Source organism: Cyanistes caeruleus, unplaced genomic scaffold, assembly GCF_971803275.1.
Source record: "Cyanistes caeruleus unplaced genomic scaffold, bCyaCae1.hap1.1 HAP1_SCAFFOLD_149, whole genome shotgun sequence".
NCBI lineage: Eukaryota > Metazoa > Chordata > Aves > Passeriformes > Paridae > Cyanistes > Cyanistes caeruleus.
This window is the reverse complement of record NW_028255943.1, coordinates 281,302-305,290: the sequence shown is the minus strand read 5'-3', so window position 1 is coordinate 305,290 and position 23,989 is coordinate 281,302.

Genomic DNA, 23,989 nt, shown 5'->3' with positions numbered 1-23,989 from the left:
ATTTAAACTGGGCAAAAATCAAACTCTACTCTGCTCAGTTTTGGGAGCTTGTTTTACAGCAGCTCCAAAAACTGGCTTTAAGCAAGGAAGTGAGGAAAGAACTAGAATAGACTCCCTCCAGAACCTAGTTGAAATTTTGCAAAAACAATTAAATGAAGAAAAGAGTAAGATCCATCTGCAGCGAGCAGCCCTCCATGATGAAAATTCAAAAATGCTGACTCACTAAAGGAAACAGAAGAGGGGGAAACCCCTCTCCTGAATCAAATTTACCCTCCAAAAGAGCTAATTCATTCCAGCAGAAATGATGGACCTGTAAAAATGGCAGAAGAAAAATCAGAGAAAGCAAAGGTGTTAGATGCATTGGTTCTCTTAAGGAAAACCCAGACAAGAGAAAAGAAATCTCTCCCTGCCAGTATTGGTGGTCACTGGAGATAAAGAAGGGGGTCCCCAGCAAGGTAATAGATGGCTTCTCACTTCAAAGTTGAGTGAAGTTGTTTCTAATTGGCACTGTCCCAAGTTCATTGTATGGAATGCCCCATTGGATAACCCAGCACAGCTCCACAGGCTCTGGGCTGTGAGCCAAAGCTGTCTCCTTCTCAGCTTCTGGGAGTGGAGCCCAAAGAGCCTCAGAATCAGGGAAACTGGGAACTCTGCCTCTCCTGGGTGAGCAGAGAGGCAGAGGTTGCTTTTATTTCAAATGCTCACTAGAAATAACAAAACTGGAGACATACTGATTACAGCAATAGTGTGTAGAGAATATTTGAACAGAAGGTGGGCATGATATTTTAGTAAAGGCCTGTCTGCACAAACCAGCCTTTGGTATAAGTCGTGATATTAAAGGCTCATGTCCTTGAAACTTTCCTGAAGCAGAGAGAATGAAGCAAAACAATATCCTTGTGTATAAGAGAAAAAATGTAAACCTGTGTGGATTAACCAAGAGTAATTTGCTTAGCCCGGGGACCCTGTAAAACCCTATAAAAGTGTGCTGAAGATAGAAATAAATGATGTTCTCCATACTTCTGTGAAGACTAGGCTGAATAGTCTGAGCGGTTTCTCAATAATAGCAGGTCCTATACATCCACTTTTTACTTTTGTAGTTAACACTGGAGCCCAAATTTCTGTGTTGACCAATAAAGACTAGTGCAGGATTTGAGAGCAATATATGGAATAACTAAAGATATTTACCCAGTGGTAGCTAATCCTTGCACATTGTTAACATCTATAAAAGAGAAATAGAAATGGTTTACTGTACTTGATTTAAAAGATGCCTTTTTCTGCATACCCCTTGACAAAAAAGTAGGTAACTGTTTGTCTTTGAGTGGGAAAGTCCAGAAATAGGAAGGAAAACTCAGCTCACCTGAACACGACTCCGACAAGGATACAAGAACAGTCCACCCCTATTTGGAAGCCAGCTGGGGAAGGAGCTGGAGATTTGGACCGAGAACAGGCAAGTAGTGAGAAAACAATACCTGCTGTTACAGTATGTTGATGGTGTACTGATAGCTACAGAAGAGAGAACAACCTGCATAAAGGTAACAATTGAAATTTGAAATCAGCTGGGAATGGGAGGATATAAGGAGTCTAAAGAAAAGGCACAAATTGCCTGGCAGACTGTGATTTCCCTGGGATGTGAAATCTCACCAGGGCAATGTAAGCTGGGTACTAATTGTATTCAAGCTATTTGTGCTATTCCAGAACCCCAGAACGTGCATGAGCTGCGAGTCTTCCTTGGGATGACAGGGTGGTGCTGCCTGTGGATCATGGACTATGGACTAATTGCAAAAGCCCTGGATGAGGCCCAGAAGACGCAGCCGTTTACCTGGGGCAGAGCACAGAAGGAGGCCTTCCTCAAACTGAAGGAGGCATTGACAACTGCTCCGGCGTTCGGATTGCCAGATTTGTCCAGAGACTTCCAGCTGTTTGTGCATGAAAGACTACACCTAGCACTGGGAGTGCTGAGCCAAGGTTTGGGAAGCTGGGAAAGGCCGGTAGGCTGCTTTTCCAAACAGCTTGACAAGGGGAGTGCTGGATGGCCTTCATGCCTGCGGGCAGTTGCAGCCAGCGTGATGCTGCCACAAGAAGCCAGGAAACTCACCATGGGTAGACACATAGATGTCTGTGTGCCACACATGGTGAGCACTGTTTTAGAACAAAAGAGGGGCCATTGGCTATCTCCAGGCAGGATGATGAAATTCCAGGTAATCCTGACTGTCGTTCCGATTGGGAACGGCTTTAAAGAACGACAATGGACTCTCAAGGGAGTCACAACACGAGAATTTCTTAGTTTATTGCTTTAGCCCGGTCTTATAGACAGATACGTGGGAAGTACAGAAAGGAAACTCTTATTGGTTAACAAAGTACTACATTACCATCATTGGTCAGGGGCACTTTGCCCCCCCTGACTCTCTCCTGCAAGGAGAAACAACAGGCTGCAAAACAACACCTGCAAGGCTGTTTAGTATCTCTGAGAATTGTTTTAATTCCTTCTCATGAATTTCTCAGGCTAGGCTTCAGTCAGGCCTGGGAGCTATGTGGCCTGTAATAACTACAGGCACTCTGGTTCAGATTTAGCATCCATACCTGACTGAGCAGGATGATGTCACACTAAAGACAACTGACCTCTTGAATGCAGCTCTGTTCCTGGGTACCACAACTGAAGAAGGCCCATTAGAGCATGACTGTGTAGAAGTAATAGAGGACACCTATTTGGCAAGAGAAGACCTGAAAGACATCCCACTGGAGCACCCAGAGTGAGAGCTATTCACAGATAGAAGCAACTTGGTGGAGAACGGGACCAGATACGCTGGATATGCGGTAACAACAGTCAGTGCAATAGTGGAGGCAAAAGCATTATCAGCAAATGCATCTGCCCAGAGGGCAGAACTGGTTGCCTTAAGCAGAGCACTAGAATTGAGTAAAGGGAAAAGGGGAAACATCTGGACTGGCTCAGAGTATGCTTTGGAGTAGTGCATGTCCACAGAGTGCTGTGGAAAGAAAGAAGACTGCTGTCTGCTCAAGGTACACACATTAAACATCAAGATGCAGTCCTGCAATTGATAAAAGCAATACAAAACCTGAACAAGTAGCAATTGTGCACTGCAAAGGACACCAATCAGGAAACTCCAAAATTTGTGAAGGGAATAGAAAGGCAGACTGGACAGGTCGACAGATTGCTCGAGAAGTGCAAAGAACAATGGCATTGATATCTTTAAAAGTTAATGTATCTCAATTTAATTTGCCTCCAAAACAAAAATATATTCAATAGGAGATGAGAAATTGGGGCATTTGCTAAATGTTTTGAGTTTTGAGACAATTTAGGGAATTTCGTGTGATTTTTCTGGAATTTTGTGGACCTTTGTGTTGATTTTGTTGGATGTTTCTGGAATTTGTTAAGGTTTTGAGGAGATTTAGGGAATTTTGTGGGATTTTTCATGAATTTTTTTTTATATTTGAGGACATTTTGTAGGATGTTGGTGGAATTTGGTAGGGTTTTGAAAAAAGTTAGGGATTTTTGTGAGATTTTCTGGGATTTTGAGGTAACTTGAAGAATATTGAGGGATTTTTCTTAGATTTTCTGTGAATTGATGGAGATTTTGTGGGCTGTTTCAGGAATTTGGTTGGGTTTTGAGAAGATTTAGGGGATTTGTGGAATTTCTCTGGAAATTTGTGGTGCTTATCATAAATTTTGTGGGATTTTTCTTAAATTTTGTGGACATTTGTGGAGATTTTGTGAGATGGTCCTGGAATTTTGTGAGATAATGAGGAAATTTAGGTTTTTTTGAGGGATTTTTCTTGAATTTTGTGGACATTTGTGGAGATTTTGTGGGATGTTTCGGGAATTTGGTTGGATTTTGAGAAGATTTAGGGAATTGTGTGGGGCTTTTCCAGAATTTTGTGGGATTTGGAGGAGACTTGAAGAATATTGAGGGATTTTTCCTAGATAATGTGGAAGTTTGTGGAGGTTTTGTGAGATGTCTCTGGAATTTTGTAATGTTTCCAGAAGATTTAGGGAATTTTGTTGCATTTTTCTGCAATTTTGTGGGGCTTTTCCAGAATTTTCTATGATATTGAGGAGATTTTGTGGGATGTTTCTGGAATTTTGAGGGAATTTTTGTCGGATGTGTACGAGACATGAAGAATTTTTTGGGATTTTTCTTTGATTTTTTTGGAAGTTGTCGGAGATTTTGTGAGATGTTGCAGGAATTTGGTTGGGTTTTGAGAAGATGTAGGGAATTTTGTGGGATTTTTCCTGGAATTTTGTGGAATTTCTCTAGAATTTTGTGGGATATTGAGGAGATTTTGTGGGATGTTTGTGGGATGTTTGTGGGATTTTGAGGAGACTTGAAGAATTTTGAGGGATTTTTCCTAGATTTTGTGGAAATTGTTGGAGATTTTGTGGGATGTTGCTGGAGTTTGGTAGGGTTTTGAGAAGATTGAAGGAATTTGGTAACATTTTCCTGGAATTTTGAGGATTTCTTTTGAATTTCTTGGAATTTTGAGGAGACTTGAAGAATTTTGAGGGAATTTTCTTAGATTTTGTGGAAATTTGTGGAGATTTTGTGAGATGACTGTAGAATTTTGTAATGTTTTGAGACGATTTCGGGAATTTTATGGGTATTTTCCAGAATTTTGAGGGGCTTCCAAAAATTTTGTGGGAGTTTTCCTGAATTTTGTGGAAATTTGTTGATATTTTGTGAGATGGTTATAGAATTTTGTGGGATATTGAGGAAATTTAGTTAATTTTGTGGGATTTTTCTTGAATTTTGTGGACATCCGTGGATATTTTGCGGGATGTTACAGGAATTTGGTAAGGTTTTCAGAAGATTTAGGGAATTGTGTGAGGCTTTTCCAGAATTTTGTGGGATTTTTCTTAGATAATGTGGAAATTGGTGGACATTTTGTGGGACGTATCTGGAATTTTGTAATGTTTTGAGAAGATTGAGGGAATTTTGTGGCATTTTCCTGGAATTTTGTGGGGCTTTTCCATAATTTTCTTTGATATTGAGGAGATTTTGTGGGATGTTTCTGGAATTTTGTGGGATTTTTGTGGGATTTGGAGATGAGTTGAAGAATTTACGGGATTTTTCCTAGATTTTGTGGAAATTGGTAGAGATTTTGTGAGATGTTGCAGGAATTTAGTTGTGTTTGGGGAAGATTGAGGGAATTTTGTGGGATTTTTCTGGAATTTTGTGGAATTTCTCTAGAATTTTGTGGGATATTGAGGAGATTTTGTGGGATGTTTGTGGGATTTGGAAGAGACTTGAAGAATTTTGAGGGATTTTTCTTGAATTTAGTGACATTTGTGGACATTTTGTGGGATGTTGCTGGAGTTTGGTAGGATTTTGAGAAGAGTTAGGGAATTTTGTAACATTTTCTTAGAATTTTGAGGATTTCTCTAGAATTTTGTGGGATTTGGAGGAGACTTGAAGAGTTTTGAGGGATTTTTCTTAGTTTATTTTGGAAATTGTTGGAGATTTTGTGAGATGTTGTAGGAATTTGGTTGTGTTTTGAGAAAATTTAGGGAATTGTGTGGGGCTTTTCCAGAATATTTTGGGGTTTGGTGGAGACCTGAAGAATTTTGAGGGAATTTTCGTAGATTTTGTGGAAATTTGTGGAGATTTTTTGAGAAGTCTGGAATTTTGTAATGTTTTGAGAAGATTTAGGGAATTTTGTGGGATTTTGCTGGAATTTTGAGGGGCTTTCAAGAATTTTGTGGGAGTTTTCTTGAATTTTGTGGAAATTGGTGGAGATTTTGTGAGATGGTTCTGGAATTTTGTGGGATATTGAGGGAATTTAGTGAATTTTGTGGGATTTTTCTTGAATTTTGTGGACATTTGTGGAGATTTTGTGGGATGTTGCACGAATTGGTTGGGTTTTGGGAAAATTTAAGGAATTTTGTGAGATTTTTCTGGAATTTTGTGGCATTTTTGTGGGATTTTGGGGAGAGTTGAAGCATTGTGAGAAATTTTTCCTGGTTTTTGTGGGAATTGGTGGAGATTTTGTGAGATGTCTGTGGAATTTGGTTGGGTTTTGATAAGATTTAAGGAATTTTGTGAGATTTTTCTGGAATTTTTAGGAGCTCTTCAAGAATTTTGTGGCAGTTTTCTTGAATTTTGTGGGAATTTGTTGCGATTTTGCGAGATGATTCTAGAATTTTGTAGGATATTGAAGAAATTTAGTGATTTTTGTGGGATTTTTCTTGAATTTTGTGGACATTTGTGGAGATTTTGTGAGATGTTTCGGGAATTTGGTAGAAATTTGAGAAGATTTAGGGAATTGTATGGGGCTTTTCCAGAATTTTGTGGGATTTGGAGGAGACTTGAAGAATTTTGAGGGAATTTTCTTAGATAATATGGCAATTTGTGGAGGTTTTGTGAGATGTCTCTGGAATTTTGTAATGTTTCCAGAAGATTTAGGGAATTTTGCTGCATTTTTCTGCAATTTTGTGGGGCTTTTCCAGAATTTTCTATGATATTGAGGAGATTTTGTGGGATGTTTCTGGAATTTTGAGGGAATTTTTGTCGGATTTGTACGAGACATGAAGAATTTTTTGGGATTTTTCTTTGATTTTTTTGGAAGTTGTCGGAGATTTTGTGAGATGTTGCAGGAATTTGGTTGGGTTTTGAGAAGATGTAGGGAATTTTGTGGGATTTTTCTGGAATTTTGTGGGAATTTGTGGAGATTTTATCAAATGTTTCTGAAGTTTGGTTGGGGTTTGAGAAGTTTCAGGGAATTTTGTGGGATTTTTCTGCAATTTCCTGGGATTTTTCTTGAATCTTGTGGATGTTGAGAAAACGTGAAGAATTTTGTGGTGTTTCACTTGATTTTTTTCTGGAATATTTCTAGAGTTTTTTCGAATTAGAGTGGATTTCGGGATATTTTTGGAATTTAGTGGAATTTTGTGTAATTGCATCAGATTTTTCTGTAATTTATGGTGGTTTTGTGGAATTTTGTGAATTTTTTAGAGAATTTAGTGGGATATTTAAATGCTTTAGGGATTTTTGTGGGATATTTATATAATTTTGTGAGATATTTCTTGAATTTTCAGGATTTTGAGTCTGTTTGGTGAATTTGGTGGTATTTTTCTGGAATTTTGTGGGAATTTCAGGAGGTTTTGTGGGATTTTTGTGGAATTTTGTGGAGTTTTTCTGGAATTTTTAGGATTTAGAGAACATTTGGGGCAATTTTTATGAAGATTTTGATAAAAAAGCTGGGGAAAAAAGTGTTAAAATTGCTGAAATTTCAATAAACAATGGAGAAAAGCAAAATCATATAAAGGGACCTAAACTGCGCGCTAAATCCGCATAGTTTGGCCTAACATCAGCCAAATGGGGTTAAAATCATCCCAAGGAGTCCAAACAGCAGCCACCAGGGCATAAAAATGCCCAAAGCGGTGTCAAACCCACTCCAAATGGCCTAAAATCACCCTGGGATCTCCCAAATGGGTGCAAGGTCCACCCTGAAAGTCGCTGGTTTTGCCTCAAATCACCCAAAGGGCCCCAACATCAGCCAAAGTGGCCTGAAACGCCCAAAAGGGACCTGAAATCACCCAAAAAGGGCTCGGTTCGAGCGGCACCGGGACTGGGAGCGAGACCCAGATGGAGACCGAGACCGAGACTGAGGCCTAGAGCGGGCCTGAGACTGGGACTGAATCCGGCACCGGCACCGAGAGCGGCACCGCTCCGGGACCGGGACTGAGACCGGGACCGGCACCGCTGCGCCATTGAGATCGACACCGGGACCGGAATCGGCTCCGGGAGTGCCCCGGGACTGCTCCGAGACTGAGAGCGAGGCCAGCACAGGGACTGGGATCAACACCAGGAGCGCTCTGAGACCGAGACTGAGACCAGAACCGGGATCAGCACCGGGATCACTCCAGGACCAGCACTGGGATCAGCACCAGGATCACTCCAGGACCAGCACTGGGATCAGCCCCGGAATCACTCCAGGACCAGCACCGGGATCAACACCGGGATCACTCCAGGACCAGCACTGGGATCAGCACCGGGATGACTCCAGGACCAGCACTGGGATCAGCACCGGGATCACTCCAGGACCAGCACCGGGATCAACACCGGGATCACTCCAGGACTAGCACTGGGATCAGCACCGGGATCACTCCAGGACCAGCACTGGGATCAGCACCGGGATCACTCCAGGACCAGCACTGGCACTGGGACAGGAACTGCTCCGAGGCCAAGACTGAGACCAGGACTGAAACCAGCACTGGCACCGGCACTGAGACTGGCACCGCTCCGGGACCGAGACCGGGACTGAGAGTGAGATGGAGACAAAGAGTGGGACCGGGAGCGCTCTGGGACCGACACTGGGACCACCACAGCTCCGGGACAGAGATCAACACCGGGACCGGTATCAATTTCCTTGCTACAGGGAAATCAGAGGTAATGGAATCCCCAGTGGCACAGCCCTGGGAGGCATGGCTGCCCAGGAAGGGGGTGTGGGCAGGGGACAGATTAATGAGAGCTAAAAAGACACCAAGCAGAGGGGTCATAGCTGTGGGACCATTGGGCTCCAAGTGTTCAGTTTTGGGGTAGTATCACCTGGCAGGATCCATCCAGTGGATTGACCTCCAAAGGCTCTGTCTTGCCTCCATGTCATTTTTGTAGTTTGTTTGTTGGGTTTATTTGGCTTTTTAAATTCTTCTTCCAACTGAAGTTCAATTCCTACAATGATTTATTTGCAACTAGTCTAGTAACAGGTGTCTCTGGCCATGGCAGGGAATAGACAGTCTTTAAGGTCCCTTCCAACCCAAAGGCAACTGCAGCAGGGGTGAGATGGATGCAGGGCAGGATGAACACCCAGGGAAGCAGCCAAAGCCATGCAGAGCTGTGAGAGTGTTGTGGTTTTAAAGCATTAGCTAAAAAAATCACTACAAAACTTACTCATTTCTTGCTGTGAGATCTGGGTTAGAAGAGCAAAACAGGCTAAAAACTTGAAAGGCATAAAGAAAGTTTATTAACAAAACTACAAGAATAAGAAACCAGAATAAAACCTCCAGAAACCCTTTTTCCCCACTACCCAACTATTCCCCTTGTTCACGTGACAACATAGAGACAAAAAAACCTTGGTGGTTAAAACAGTCTCAACTTTGCTATAGTCTTTTCATCAGTCTTTGTAGAGAAAAAGAAGTTCTCTTTTGTCAATTTATGGAGTTTTTCACAAAAGAAACTCATTTTCTCATGGTTTTCTATTTCTCTGATGCCAGCTGCCTGGAAAACTCTGCCATCAGTTCTCTTCTCCCATTTCACCTCACTCTGAGATGTGTTCCTGGGTCATTGGTCATATGGTGTCATTTGAAGGATGAGTTTTTCAAAGGCAAAAGTTCTCTTCATCTGTCTCTGTGATCATCTCTGGAAACAGAAATTTTCTCTTTGTCTCTTAAGGGCCACAAATCTTCAACAATTCTCACTTCTCTGTTTCTGTTCCAGCATCTCATGGGATCACCACTACTTCACCATTTTCTTATATCTACACTTCGAAATACTCCATTCCCCCCAAAATACTCTTGCAGGAATTACAGGAGATTTTTCAGAACACTGTTGTCCATCTCCATAGTTTTAGCAAAAGAATATTTCAGCTTCTTAAAGCATCTCTTATTTCTCTCCCCCATCTGAAGCTTAATTCTTTTATTTACAGTTTTTGATAGTTTATGTTGTCTCTTTCCATGTTGACACTCTCTCTCTCTTCCCCTATCCTGGCCCAGCAGCCCCGCTGTGCAAGGCCCAGCCAAGCCTCTGAGAAGGGGCTCCTGGCACTTGCCAGTCTCCATCCTCCCCGGGAAGCGCAGAGCTGCGGCCAGCCCCGCTCCCCTCCCGTGGCCTTGGCTGGCCTGGGGGGAAGGAGGCTGAAGCCGAGCCCTGCTACCTCTTCAAAAGGCGCAAAGCAAAGAGAGCCAAGAGAAATTGCCGGCCTTAGGGCTTCAAGTGCTGTTCCCAGCTTGATGGCACTTTGCAATGGGCAAAACTGCTGGCACTTCTCAGCAATGGCCTCTTATGGGCCAGGAGAAAAACTCCTCTCAGCCTCCAGCAGCTTCAACTTCCTTAGGTGCTTCTCTTTGTTTTCTGAACTCTCAGTCCATCAGACGTGGGATTTTGGGAAAATGTAGGAAATTTTGTGGGATTTTTCTGGAAGTTTTTGGAATTTCTCAGGAATTTCTTGGGACTTTTTTGGAATTTTGTGGATTTTTTCTGGAATTTTGTGGGATTTTGATGAGATTTAGGTAATTTTGTAGAATTTTTCTGGAATTCTAGAGGATTTTGAGGAGATTTAAATAATTTTGTGGGGTTATTCTGGAATTTTCTGGAATTTTGAGGACATTTATGGCATTTTTTAGAATTTTTGTGGAATTTTGTGTGATTCATCGGGAATTTTGCAGGATTTTGGGGAGATTTAAATAATTTTGTGTGATTTTGAAGAGGTTTAGGGAATTTTGTAAGATTTTTGTGGAATCTTATGGGACTTTTTCTGGAATTTTTGGAGATTTTTGTGGGATTTTGTGGATTTTTTCTGGAATTTTGTGGGATTTTGACAACACGTAAAGTATTTTGTGTGATTTTTTTCTGGATTTTTGTAGATTTCATGAAAATTTGAAGAATTCTGTGGCATTTTTGTAGAATTACGTGGGATTTTGTGGAATTCTTGGGATTTTTGTGTCATTTTATCAGATTTTACTGCAATTTTGGTGGAATTTTTCTTGAATTCTGTGAGATTTTTGTAGAATTTTATCAGATTTTACTGAAGTTTTGTGAATTTTGGTGGAATTTTGAACATTTTTTGTGGAATTATGTGGGATTTTGAAGAGACTTAAAGAATTCTGTGAGATTTTCCTGGATTTTTTGTGGACTTTTGTGGGATTTTTGTGGAATTTTTCTGGAATTTTGAGAAAATTTAAATATTTTTGTGGAGTTCTTGTGGAATTTTGTAGGGTTTTTTTTTAAATTTTAAGCAATTTTGAGAAAATTTAGGGAATTTTGAGGAATTTTGAAGTGATTTGGGAAACCGTGGGATTTTTCTGAAATTTTGTGGATTTTTTCTGGAATTTTGAGGGTTATTTCTGGCTGCCTTTGAAAACTGGAGGAGATTTTGTGGTATAGTTCTGGAATTTGGTAATATTTTGAGTAGATTTAGGGAATTTTGTGGAGCTTTTCTGCAATTTTGTGGGAATTTGAGGTAATTTAGAGAATTTAGTTACTTTTTGTAGAATTTTGTGGATTATTTGTGGAATTTTTTGAAAGTTTTCAGAAAATTTGTGGAATTTTCTGAAATTTTGTGGGATTTTGAGGAGATTTCAAGAATTTTGAGGGATTTTTGTTGGATGGAGTTTGGAGTTTAGTTGTGGGAATTTGAGGAGATTCAGGGAATTTTGTTGGGGTTTTTTGCTGAATTTTGTGCATTTTTTCTAGAATGTTGTGGGATTTAATAAAAAATTAAAGAATTATGTGATTTTTCATTAATTTTTGTGGAATTCTGCTGGAATTTTGTGGATATTTTCTGCAAATTTGTGGAATTTTTTCTGCAATTTGTGGGATTTAAACAAAATTTAGGGAATTTTGTGGGATTTTTCTGCCATTTTGCGGGATTTTTGCCAGATTTTACTGGAATTTTGTAGGATTTTTTTATTAATGGAGAAGACAATGGATATTTTGCCAAACCTCCTTTCAAACAACAAAACTTGGGGCAGCACGACAGAAAAGAAGAAAAGAAAATCTTCCCCACTTAGAACAGAGCCAGAGTCCCACCATTTTCCCCTCCACTTTCATTTCTTTTCTCCATTTAGAGGCAAACCTTCCATCTCCAAGAGCTTCCATCTCTCACTTCCTGATGCCGTTTGCCACCCTTTAGCCTCGACCCCCACGGATCTGAGTGCTGTCCATGTGGGGCTGGGGATGCTCAGCCTGGAAAGAGAAGGGGCTGGGGAGGCCTCCCTGCAGCTCTAGGAAAGATGGGCACAGAGAGGAGAAGGCTTTCAACTGCAGGAGTGAGATTGAAGTTGGATCTAATGCAGCTGCTCTTTTCCACTCAGGCTGCTGGGCCACTGGCCCAGGCTGGGCACAGAGGCTGGGGATGCTCCATCCTTGGCAACATCCAAGGCCAGCTGGGAGCGGGGCTCTGAGCAGCCTGTTCTGGGGGAAGATTGCTCAGCTTGGAACAAGATGGTCTTTAGGGTCCCTTCCAAGCCCAAGCACCCAGGGATTCCATCATTCTGGCATCTCCCTTGTCCACTTCAGCCTGGGCCTGGGCTCCTGGCACTGATGTCACAGTGCACGCTCCAGCTAGAACTTCCAGCATCCAGCAACGGCCACAACACAACCCTTGGCTCCTTGTGTCAGCACGCTCTTCACCCTGCTCCAGGCCTACCCCTGTCACCTTGCTGTCACCTGCTCCCTCATACCCCCAGCAGTCCCAAAAGCTCCCCGTTGAGTGCATTTTGCTCTCCATCCCTGCAGGATGTCTGCATTTGCTCCAAAGAAGGTGTGGTACTATTCCACGGAGGTGGACACCCCGCAGCTGCCTGGCTGGGCTGGAGCTCTGTGGGATAGTGTGGGAAAGGGACCCCACTGGGAGATTTTGCTACCTCTGCAGGCTGGCACAGACACAGAGGAGGAGATGGAGATGGATGTGAAAGAGATGGAGGAAGAGATGGAAGTGGATACACAGATGGATACAGAAGAGGACATGGAAGTGGATGGACAGGAGACGGGAGAGGAAGAAATGGAGGTGGACATGGAAGAGCACATTGAGGAGATGGATATTGATATGGAAGACAAGGAGGAGTTGGATGGTGTTGGGATGAAGAGCGATGCCAGCAGCAGAACAGGCAGGTGCTCCCCACAGGCAGAGTGGGTCCCCTGCTGCCAGCCTGGGGCTGGGCTGGGCACTCCCTGCTCAGGGACACGCTAGCCCATGCACTGGATTCTGCTGGCCATCCCTGGCCTGGCCTGGGCTTGCTTTGGGGCACGCAAGCCCTGTTCCAGTGCCTGGGCCACAGCCCCCAGCCCCAGCCAGCCTCACTTCTGGCAGCAGAGTCCCACTGTGCCAGTGTCCCAGCCTGGCAGCACATGGAACACCCCTCCATGCCTGACTGCACTGACCGTGCTACTTGTTTTTCTTCCAGGACTGAGGCACATCCCGGACACAGATGCCACCCTGCTGTATATACGTTTTACAGTTGTTGTGTTCTGATAGACATTTTGGAGTTTGCTTAAGTGTTCTGTAAATACGTTTCATGTAGTTTTGTTAGATATGTTCTTAGGTAAATAGGTTCTATAGTTTATTGTTGTTGTTGTTACCAATATTCTTACAATGTAAATATGTTGTTCATTCTTTTTCCTTTTCTTCTACAAATAAATATTCTTTGTTTTTCACACCCCAGGTGTCTTTGCATTTGCTTCGGGCACATTTGCAAAGTTGTGGATTGTTTTGGGAACAATGCTTTCAGGACTCTAAAGAGAATATCAAAACCGCTCTGCCACACTCTCAGCTGCTGCAGCCCCAAAAAGCACTGGCTCTCTTTGCTCACAGAGTCACAATTGTGCTGGCATTTCTACCACACCACAGGACAGCGATTTTTTTCTTTTTCTCCTGGAAATACCTACAGCACTTCTGGGTAGCAAGGCAAACATGAGCCTCTTTTAGTGGCCCTTGAAATTGGACATGTGAAATGAGGTACACAAAGCCACAGGCCAGCTGAACCTGGCATCTCTGAATGGGTCTTCACCTTCTCCCCCGGAAGATGAATGGCAATCACTATTTTGGCAGGGAAGCTGCATTAGCTGGCAATTTGGTGCAGAAAATGTGCTTTCTGCTCCTCTCACAGCCAAAACTCCTACCCATTTCTTGGAAGTCCTTCTTAGATAAGGACCATGTTCAACTGAGTGGCAGTGAAGCCAAATGGCAATCCAGCAATCAATTGTCCTGTCCACAATCTCCTCCATCCACGTGGAAGGTTACTCATGGGCACACAGGAGTAAGTGTAGTGGTTTAGATTTGCTAATTTCATTTTCCCAGGTAGAGCACCAAAGTTATGTCGTGGTTTTAAAGCAGTAACTAAAAAATTACTAGAAAACTTACTTATTTCTTGCTGTGAGATATGGATTAGAACAAGAGCAAAACAGGCTTAAAACTTAAAAGAAATAAAGAAAATTTATTAACAAAACTACAAGGATAAGAACACCAGAATAAACCTCCAGAACAACCCTTTTAACCCCCACTACCTAACCATTCCCTTGTTAACATGACAATATAGAGACAAAAAACCTTGGAACTTTGGTGTTTAAAACAGTCCTAATTCTTGCTAGAGTCTTTTCATGTAGAAAAACAGAAGTCTTCTGCTAATCTATGGAGTTTCTCATGAGAAAATTATTTCTGTTATAGTTTTCTATTTCTCTGATGCCAGCTGCCCTGAAATCTGTCAGCAGTTCACTCCTCCCATTTCACATCACTCTGAGGTGTGTATGGGTCAATGAGTCTAGGGGTGTCATTTTTAAGGATGAGTTATTCAAAGGCAAAAGTTCTCTTCATCTGTCTCTGTGAGCTTCTCTGGAAACAGAAGTTTTCTCTTTGCCTCTCAAGGCCTCAAATCTTCAACTATTACTTCTCCCCGCTCTGTTCCAGCACCTCACTGTATCACAATTACTCCACCTCTTGCTGAAAATCCATACTTTGAACACTCCATTCCTCCCAATATACTCTATCATGAATTAAAGGAGTTTTTTCAGAACACTACTGTCCATCTCCATAGCTTTAACAGAAAACTATTTCAGTTTAATTAAAGAATCTCCAACTACCTCTTCTGAAGCTTAATTCTTTCCTTTACTGTCTCTTATAGTTTATAAAGTCTCTTTACATGTTGATTCCTCTCTTTTTCTCTCTCTGGGTAAAAGGATTAATCTGCAAGTCTCATCTGGGTAATGAAAAGGTTAAAATCTTGCCCAGGCTTTGTAGATGGTTCTGTGATCTCTGCCAGAGCAGCGGCTGGAGCTGTGTGCGCTGGAAGATTCTTCATGGCTGCTCTGGAGAGTGTGGTCACTGTCTCAGCCCGCCGCAGCTCAAGAGCTTTTTATTTCTTTCCTGGGCAGTCTGTGGTGAATTCAGTCGCAGCAAAAAGTGCAGCCGAGCCAGGGAGCGGCCTGGCCCGGCCAGAGCCCGGGGCAAGCCCGGCAGGCCCCATCTCCCGGCCGGGAGCCGCGGCAGGCCCAGCCGTGTGCTGGAAGAGTGCTGTCCATGTGGGGCTGGGGATGCTCAGCCTGGAAAGAGAAGGGGCTGGGGAGGCCTCCCTGCAGCTCTAGGAAAGATGGGCAAAGAGAGGAGAAGGCTTTCAACTGCAGGAGTGAGATTGAAGTTGGATCTAATGCAGCTGCTCTTTTCCACTCAGGCTGCTGGGCCACTGGCCCAGGTTGGGCACAGAGGCTGGGGATGCTCCATCCTTGGCAACATCCAAGGCCAGCTGGGAGCAGGGCTCTGAGCAACCTGTTCTGGGGGAAGATTGCTCAGCTTGGAACAAGATGGTCTTTAGGGTCCCTTCCAAGCCCAGCCACCCAGGGATTCCATCATTCTAGCATCTCCCTTGTCCACTTCAGCCTGGGCCTGGGCTCCTGGCACTGATGTCACAGTGCACGCTCCAGCTAGAACTTCCAGCATCCAGCAACGGCCACAACACAACCCTTGGCTCCTTGTGTCAGCACGCTCTTCACCCTGCTCCAGGCCTACCCCTGTCACCTTGTTGTCACCTGCTCCCTCATACCCCCAGCAGTCCCAAAAGCTCCCCGTTGAGTGCATTTTGCTCTCCATCCCTGCAGGATGTCTGCATTTGCTCCAGAGAAGGTATGGTACTATTCCACGGAGGTGGACACCCCGCAGCTGCCTGGCTGGGCTGGAGCTCTGTGGGATAGTGTGGGAAAAGGGACCCCACTGGGAGATTTTGCTACCTCTGCAGGCTGTCACAGACACAGAGGAGGAGATGGAGGTTGATACACAAATGGATACGGACATGAAAATGGAAGTGGATGGAGAGGAGACGGGAGAGGAAGAGATGGATGTGGATGTGGATGAGACAGAGGAAGAAATGGAGGTGGACGTGGAAGACAATATTGAGGAGATGGAGATTGATGTAGAAGACGAGGAGGAGGACATGGTGTTGGGATGAAGAGCGATGCCAGCAGCAGAACAGGCAGGTGCTCCCCACAGGCAGAGTGGGTCCCCTGCTGCCAGCCTGGGGCTGGGCTGGGCACTCCCTGCTCAGGGACACGCTAGCCCATGCACTGGATTCTGCTGGCCATCCCTGGCCTGGCCTGGGCTTGCTTTGGGCCACACAAGCCCTGTTCCAGTGCCTGGGCCACAGCCCCCAGCCCCAGCCAGCCTCACTTCTGGCAGCAGAGTCCCACTGTGCCAGTGTCCCAGCCTGGCAGCACATGGAACACCCCTCCATGCCTGACTGCACTGACCGTGCTACTTGTTTTTCTTCCAGGACTGAGGCACATCCCGGACACAGATGCCACCCTGCTGTATATACGTTTTACAGTTGTTGTGTTCTGATAGACATTTTGGAGTTTGCTTAAGTGTTCTGTAAATACGTTTCATGTAGTTTTGTTAGATATGTTCTTAGGTAAATAGGTTCTATAGTTTATTGTTGTTGTTGTTACCAAGGCTTGGATGTCCCTGCGGGAGCTGGCACAGCCACCCCAGGAATGGGCTCCCTGTGCACAGGGGGTCCCACTGACAGAGCTCACCCTCTCCTTGCAGTTTCTCTGCACACACTTGGTAGCTGGAGGGGCAAATCCCAGTGGGACCTGTCCCATGGCATCCCACATGGGAGCAGGGCTCAGCCTCATCCATGGCTCTTCCCTGGCTAGCCCCAGGGCTAAGGAGGCTGCACTGGGCTGCGGGCAGCCTGCTTCCTGGGCACCCTGAGGGGCTGGAGCCAGCCTGGAGGGAGCCTCAGCACAGGGGCCTCTGGCCCACATGCACCAAGATTTCCTTTGGAAACCCCCTCTCTCACCACACTCTGCTACAAGCACAACATCAATTGTTCCTCCTAGTTAAAGGGGAGACCTTAATTGGCACAAATTTGTCCCTTGGACTTTCTAGCACAGCAAATGTCAGCGCTTGTAATCCCTGTTCTGCACTCCCTGCTCGGGCACCAAAACCTTGGAACCTGCCAGAACATCTTGAATTAGCACCAACCTGCAGAGAGCTACAGGGGCAGAACCTACCCCCAACCACACAGGGACATTGATGGGCTGGGGCAGAGCTGAAACTAAAGTATTTTAATGCCAAGAGACAGGATTTCTTATTGCTGAATTCATTCTCCCAGGACAAGAATGAAAGCTTTGTCTCCTCACCTGCCACACATGTCTATTGCCAAGGTTTGCTTCTGGGTTACGACTGATTTTTATTCATCTCTTCACAACTCTGATGCTCTTCCTGCCTAAAGTGCAGAGATGATATTTCAGCTATTTCAGAGCCAGGTGAGCTCAGTACAGCTTGTGCAACACGCAGAATTTCCAGACCCACAGGTTCAGGCCATGCAAACTGATACTTTTTCATCTCTGTGCAAAGATCACTGCAAGGATGTCATGATGTACCACACACTGCTCAGAGCTGTCCCTTCTATCCAGCTCTCCCCAGTCACTTCACACACTTCACTCCAAGCACTTTCTGATAGAGTTCAGTAGCACATGGGATTTCATGCTGGCTTTTCTTCCTTTTCTCCTGAGCTGTCTCCAGACACAGTGTGTGGGCACTGCAGCAGCATGAACGTGGCACCTCCCTGACACTGAGATTCATGTCACAACTTTTCATCCAAAGCAGCAAAGAAATGATTCCCACTGGCTCCCACACGGCTCCCTGGCAACTTTGTGCTGCTGCAGCTCCAGCACCAGCCCTGGTGCACAGCAATTTCAGGAGGAGACACACCAAAGGAATCAGCCATTCCCAGAGAAGAAACATCTGTTTGCATGGCCCAAATCCCCACAGCACTGCAGACTGTGCTGACCCTGCACACTCTGCATTTGCACTTCAGCCTCTGTGCCTCACTTTTCCTCTCACTAAAGTCCCCCCAGTTTCCCTCATGCTCACATTCCCAAGAGAATTCAAAACAGCATTAGGAGCAGGGAGTGATGATGGGAGCTGTCCCAAGGCTCAACAAAATTTCTCAGGCCTGACAATTCTAGCCAAGGACAGAGGAAAAACCTGCATGGAAGAGGTGTGAAATCAAAGCAGTCATCAAATTTAGGTAGAATGAGAGAAGCTGAAGAGCTTTTCAATGTTTGCAACAAGATTAGCAGCTCCAGGCACAGGAGGGATGCGACATTTTCCCCACTGTAACAACTCTGGGATGCAAATTGCATCTCAAATCCTTCTCCCCAGCTCTGGGACTTGTTCAGCCACCCACCATGGTGCTGAATTTTTCAAGCAAAGTGGAAGCTGGTCAGAGAGGTGACTTGCAAATCCAAATCACAGAGGACAGCTTGGAAGCAGCAGCCAGAGCCAAGAGAGGCAGAGCCTGGCCCTGGGGTGCAGCACAATGTTGTGGTTTAGATTTGCTAATTTCGTTTCCCAGCCAACGCACCAAATAAATGTCATGGTTTTAAAGCAGTAGCTAAAAAATTACAAGAAAACTTACTTATTTCTTGCTGTGAGATATACATTAGAACAAGAGCAAAAGAGACTTAAAAGGAATAAAGAAAGTTTTTTAACAGAACTACAAGAATAAGAAAACCAGAATAACTTCCAGAAAACCTCTTTCTCCCCCACTACCCAACCATTCCTTTGTTCACATGACAACATAGAGACAAAAATCTTGGAACTTTGGTGTTTAAAACACTCCCAATTCCTGCTAGAGTCTTTTCATCAGCTTTGTAGAGAAACAGAAGTCTTCTGCTAATCTATGGAGTTTTTCGCAAGAAAACCATTTCTGTTATAGCTTTCTATTTCTCTGATGCCAGCTGCCTGGAAAAAATCTGTCAGCAGTTCACTCCTCCCATTTCACATCACTCTGAGGTGTGTATGGGTCAATGAGTCTTGGGATGTCATTTTTAAGGATGAGTTATTCAAAGGCAAAAGTTCTCGTCATCTGTCTCTGTGAGCCTCCCTGGAAAGAGAAGTTTTCTCTTTGCCTCTCAAAAGGCCACAAATCTTCAACTATTACTTCTCCCTCTGTTTCAGTATCTCACAGCATCACAATCACTTCACTATTTGCTCAAAATCCACACTTTGAACACTCCATTCCTCCCAATATACTCTGTCATGAATTAAAGGAGCTCTTTTTCAGAACACTATTGTCCATCTCCATAGCTTTAACAGAAAAATATTTCAGTTTAATTAAAGCATCTCCTTATTCTCTCTTCCCCATCTAAAACTTAACTCCTTTCATCACTGTTTTTGATGGTTTTATGATGTCGTCTTTATGTTGATTGTCTGTCTCTCTCTGTCTCTCTGGGAAAAAGGAGTAATCTGTACGTTTTATCCAGGCAGTAAAAGAGTTAAAGTCTTGGAAAGCTGCAGATGTTGATGGTGTCAGGTTTCAGTCCAGCAGCAGAAACTGCAAACGAAGCCAGGCCGGCCGGCTCCGTTTCTCCCCCCCCGCCCTCTGCGGCCTTGTCCGGCCTGGAGGGGGGAGGAGGCCGAGACAGAGCCTGTTACCTCGTCAGAAGCCAGAAACCAAAGAGAACAAGAGAGCTGTCATAGGGTAGCTTTACTTTTAAGACAGCTTAGAAAGAAGAGAAGTTGAAGCTGCTGCTGGCTGATGGGAGTTTTTCCTCCTGACCAATTATCAGTCATTTCCAAGAATTGACAGCAGATCTGACCATTAAAAAGTGAATTCAACTTGCAAACACCCCCTTAAGAAGTACAGACAGAATTCTCTTATTCTCTTTGGTTTCCGGCTTCTGAGGAGGTAACAAGGCTCTGTCTCAGCCTCCTCCCCCCCTCTCCAGGCAGACCAGGCCGCGGGGTGGAGGAGGGGAGGGGGAAGAGAAGCAGCGCTCGTCAGCTGAGCTTGGTTTTCAGTTTTAGCTGCTAGACTGAAACTTAACACCATGAACTCTTGCAGTTTTCCTAAAGCTTTTAATTCTTTTACTACCTGGATAAACATACAGATTACTCCTTTTCTCAGAAAGACAGAGAGAGACAATCGACATAGAGAAGACATCATAGAACCACCAAAAACAGTGAAGAAAAGAGTTAAGTTTAAATAAGAAAGAGAGAATAAGGAGATGCTTTACAGCTGAAATATCTTTCTGTTAAAGCTATGGAGATGGACAATAATAGTATAAAAAGACTCCTTTAATTCATGATGAGTGTTGGGAAGAATAGATTATTCAAAGTGTAAGTTTTGAGCAAAAGAGAGAGAGTACTTGTGATACTGTGAGTTGCTGGAATTGAGTTGAGTGAAGATTTTGAAGCTTTGAGGGGCAAAAAGAAAACTGTTTTCCAGGAAGGCTCACAGAGACAGATGAAGAAGACTTCTGCCTTTGAATGATTTATCCTTAAAAACATCAGAGAGATGTGAAATGGGAGGAGAAGATCTAATGACAGATTTCCGGGCAGCTGGCATTAGAGAAATAGAAAACTATGACAAAAAATAGTTTTCTTGTGAGAAACTCCGTAAGTTAACAGAAAGAGACTTCTGTTTCTCTACAAAGACTGATGAAAAGACTGTAGTGAGAATTAAGACTGTTTTTAACCACCAGAGTCCTAAAGTTATTTGTCTCTGTGTTGTCATGCGTACAGAAGAATAGTTAAGATGTGGAAGATAAGGGGGTTTTCTGAAAGTTTATTCTGGTGTTCTTATTCTTGTAGTTTGTTAATAAACTGTCTTTATTCCTTTTAAGTTTTAAGCCTGTTTTGCTCTTGTTCTAATCCATATCTCACAACAAGAAATAAGTAATTTTTTAGTTACTGGTTTAAAACCACGACACCTGGCAGCCTCAGTGACTGTGGATTTATTGACATCTCAGCCCTACAAGATTCCCACGGGAATTATGGGACCAGTGATAATAAATGGAAAAGCTATGGGTGCAATAGTGTTGGGACATTCATCTGCTAGTCTAATGGGACTGTTTATTTTACCTGGAGTAATTGATGTGGACTATTCTGGTGAAATATATATCATGGCATATACACTGGCACCACCAGCCAGAATTGATAAGGGACAGCGAATTGCACAACTGGTGCCAGTACCACAATATACCCATCAATTGACACCATTGAAAAATCAATTACAGGGTACGGGTGGATTTGGTTCTACAGGAGGACTTACATTGCTTACCCTGGGCTTAAACACTCGACCCAAACGAAAAGTTGTTCCCAATTATAACGGAGAATCCCACCAATTAGAAGGACTATTGGATACTGGGACAGACTCAAGTATTGTTGCTCCATAGTATTGGCCCCAGGAATGGCCTTTGTTGTCCAGTATGGTTACTGTTACAGGGGTGGGAGGCTTAACTTTGGCAAAAAGGTCTCCTCAAATCCAGATTCAATTAGATGGGAAGGTCATCAGTTCTGTTTTGTCAATTGTTCCATTACCAGACAAGGTTCAATGTCTAATAGGGCAAGATATTTTGTCCCAACTTGGTGTTATTTTGACCAATGAGCACCCTTTAGAATAGAGGCCATTGTTTGGACTTTCCCACTCCCACGTAAATGGATAATTCAGGAACCAGTATGGGTTGAACAGTGGCCTTTAAAAAGGGAAAGTCTGCAGCAAGCTCATCAATTAGTGCTGGAACAATATCAACAAGGACATTTAAAGTTGTCAACAAGTCCTTGGAATGCCCCTATTTTTGTTATAAAAAAAAAATCTGGAAAATATCGATTGCTGCATGACTTACGTGCAGTAAATGAACAAATGGAGCCAATGGGGGCGCTACAACCTGGTTTGCCCAATCCTGCAGTGTTGCCAAGAGATTGGCCCTTGTTAATAATTGATTTAAAGGATTGTTTTTTCACTGTCTCACTGCATGAACAGGATACTTGCAGATTTGCTTTTACCTTGCCCTCATTAAATCGAGCAGAACCAGACAAGAGATTTGAATGGACAGTTTTACCACAGGGTATGCGTAATTCTCCTACCTTGTGCCAGCTTTATGTTGATAATGCTTTGCAGCCACTGCTGCAAAGTTCAGTGGCCTACAACTATTTTTTATCACTATATGGATGATATTCTTTTTGCTCAGTCACAACCTTTTGCAGATTAACAAGTTAAAGACATTCAAACACAACTACTTCAGAATGGACTGACTGTTGCACCTGAGAAAATACAGCAGTCATCCCCATGGAAATATCTCGGGGGGACTTTAACTGAGCAGTATGTTGCCCCTCAGAAACTGTCATTGAACATGTCACTTCATACTGTTCATGATGCTCAGCAATTGCTAGGAGATTTGCAATGCCTTAAACCTGTTGTGAGTATTTCTAATGAACTTTTACAACCCTTATGACCTTTGTTGAAAGGTACTGATCCTACAGCACCTATACAGGTCACCAGTGAACAACAAGAAGCTCTCAATAAAATAATGGACGGTATCCAGACAGGTGTTGTTCGTAGGCGAGATCCAGACTTGGACATTAACTTTACTGTATGGTTTGGACCTCAACATCTCATCGGTGCTTTAACAGAGCAACAAAAGAAAACAGGGGAGATATGGGTATTAGAGTGGTTGTTGCCACCACTACAACAGAGACATACCTTAATTCAAAAAATTGAAATTTTAGCAGATTTAATAAAACAAAGGTAGAAGTGATTGTGACAAATTATGGGTGCAGATCCAGCTGTAATTCAGATACCAATAAAAAAGGACACTTTAGACTGGTATTTAATTCACAGCTCCACACTGCAAGAAGCATTGCTTGACAACAGCAGTGTGGTCAGTACTGAGGAGGTGCCTGGAATACCACTACGATGGATAGGCCAGCAGAATTGGATTGAAAAGCCCAAACGATCATTTGTGCCGTTACCAGGGGCATCAACGGTGTTCACTGATGCTGGAAAGAAATCTCGCACAGCTGCTGCTACATGGCAAAATTCAGAAGGACAATGGAATCATCACATTATTCCAGCTCAAAAGGAGGACACATTACAAACTCTGGAATTAGTCGCTGTTGTTTGGGTTTTGGTGCAGTTTAAGGGTCCTGTTAATGGGGTAACTGATTCTTTATATGTTGCAGGAGTGAGTGAACGTATTGAAAAAGCAGAAATAAAGGAAGTAAAAAATCCTCGTTTATATGAACTGTTTTTGCAGCTTCAAAGAGCAGTAAAGTTGAGGACTGCTGCCTTTGCTATTATCCATATTTGTAGTCACAAATGGGATGTGGGTTTAGGAGAAAGAAATGCTAGGGCAGACCGATTGGTTTATAAAGATCCAAAAACAGGACTGTGGGGAGGTCCCAGCAAGGTACTGTATTGGGGACGTGGTTATCTTTGTGTGTCTACCCCCACAGGGCCTGTCTGGGTGCCGAGCCGATGGACTAAACCTGCTGATCCCAGGGATTTACCTTCAGCTGATCCAGAAAATTCTGCAGATACTTCTCACTCTCTACCATCAACATAGAGATGGGATCTGATGAACTCTCACATGCAAATCTTGTATACAGTACCAGAGTGTGAATGTTATCCTTTTGTATGTTACATTTGTAAAGTGTGTAAAGAAAAGTGGTGGACACATTCTAAGTGGGGTCGATCCCCAAGAGGGATTTGTACAGAGTGTTACAACTTTGAAAGAAATTTCACTGAGGTTGCATTACAGGGAGGTATACAAACAGGACAATTAGAAAAAGGATCTGATAGATGGTGGGAGATTTTTGCTTTTGGGATAAACCCAGAAAATTATTGTTATCATCCGAATACCCCTTTGCCGTATATTATTGAAATAACCACAATACGCTGTCATAAAACACTTACACAGGTCAGGTGTGATATTCCAGGGGTAAAAAATAAAAATTGGGAGCAATTCTTAAAACGGCAGTC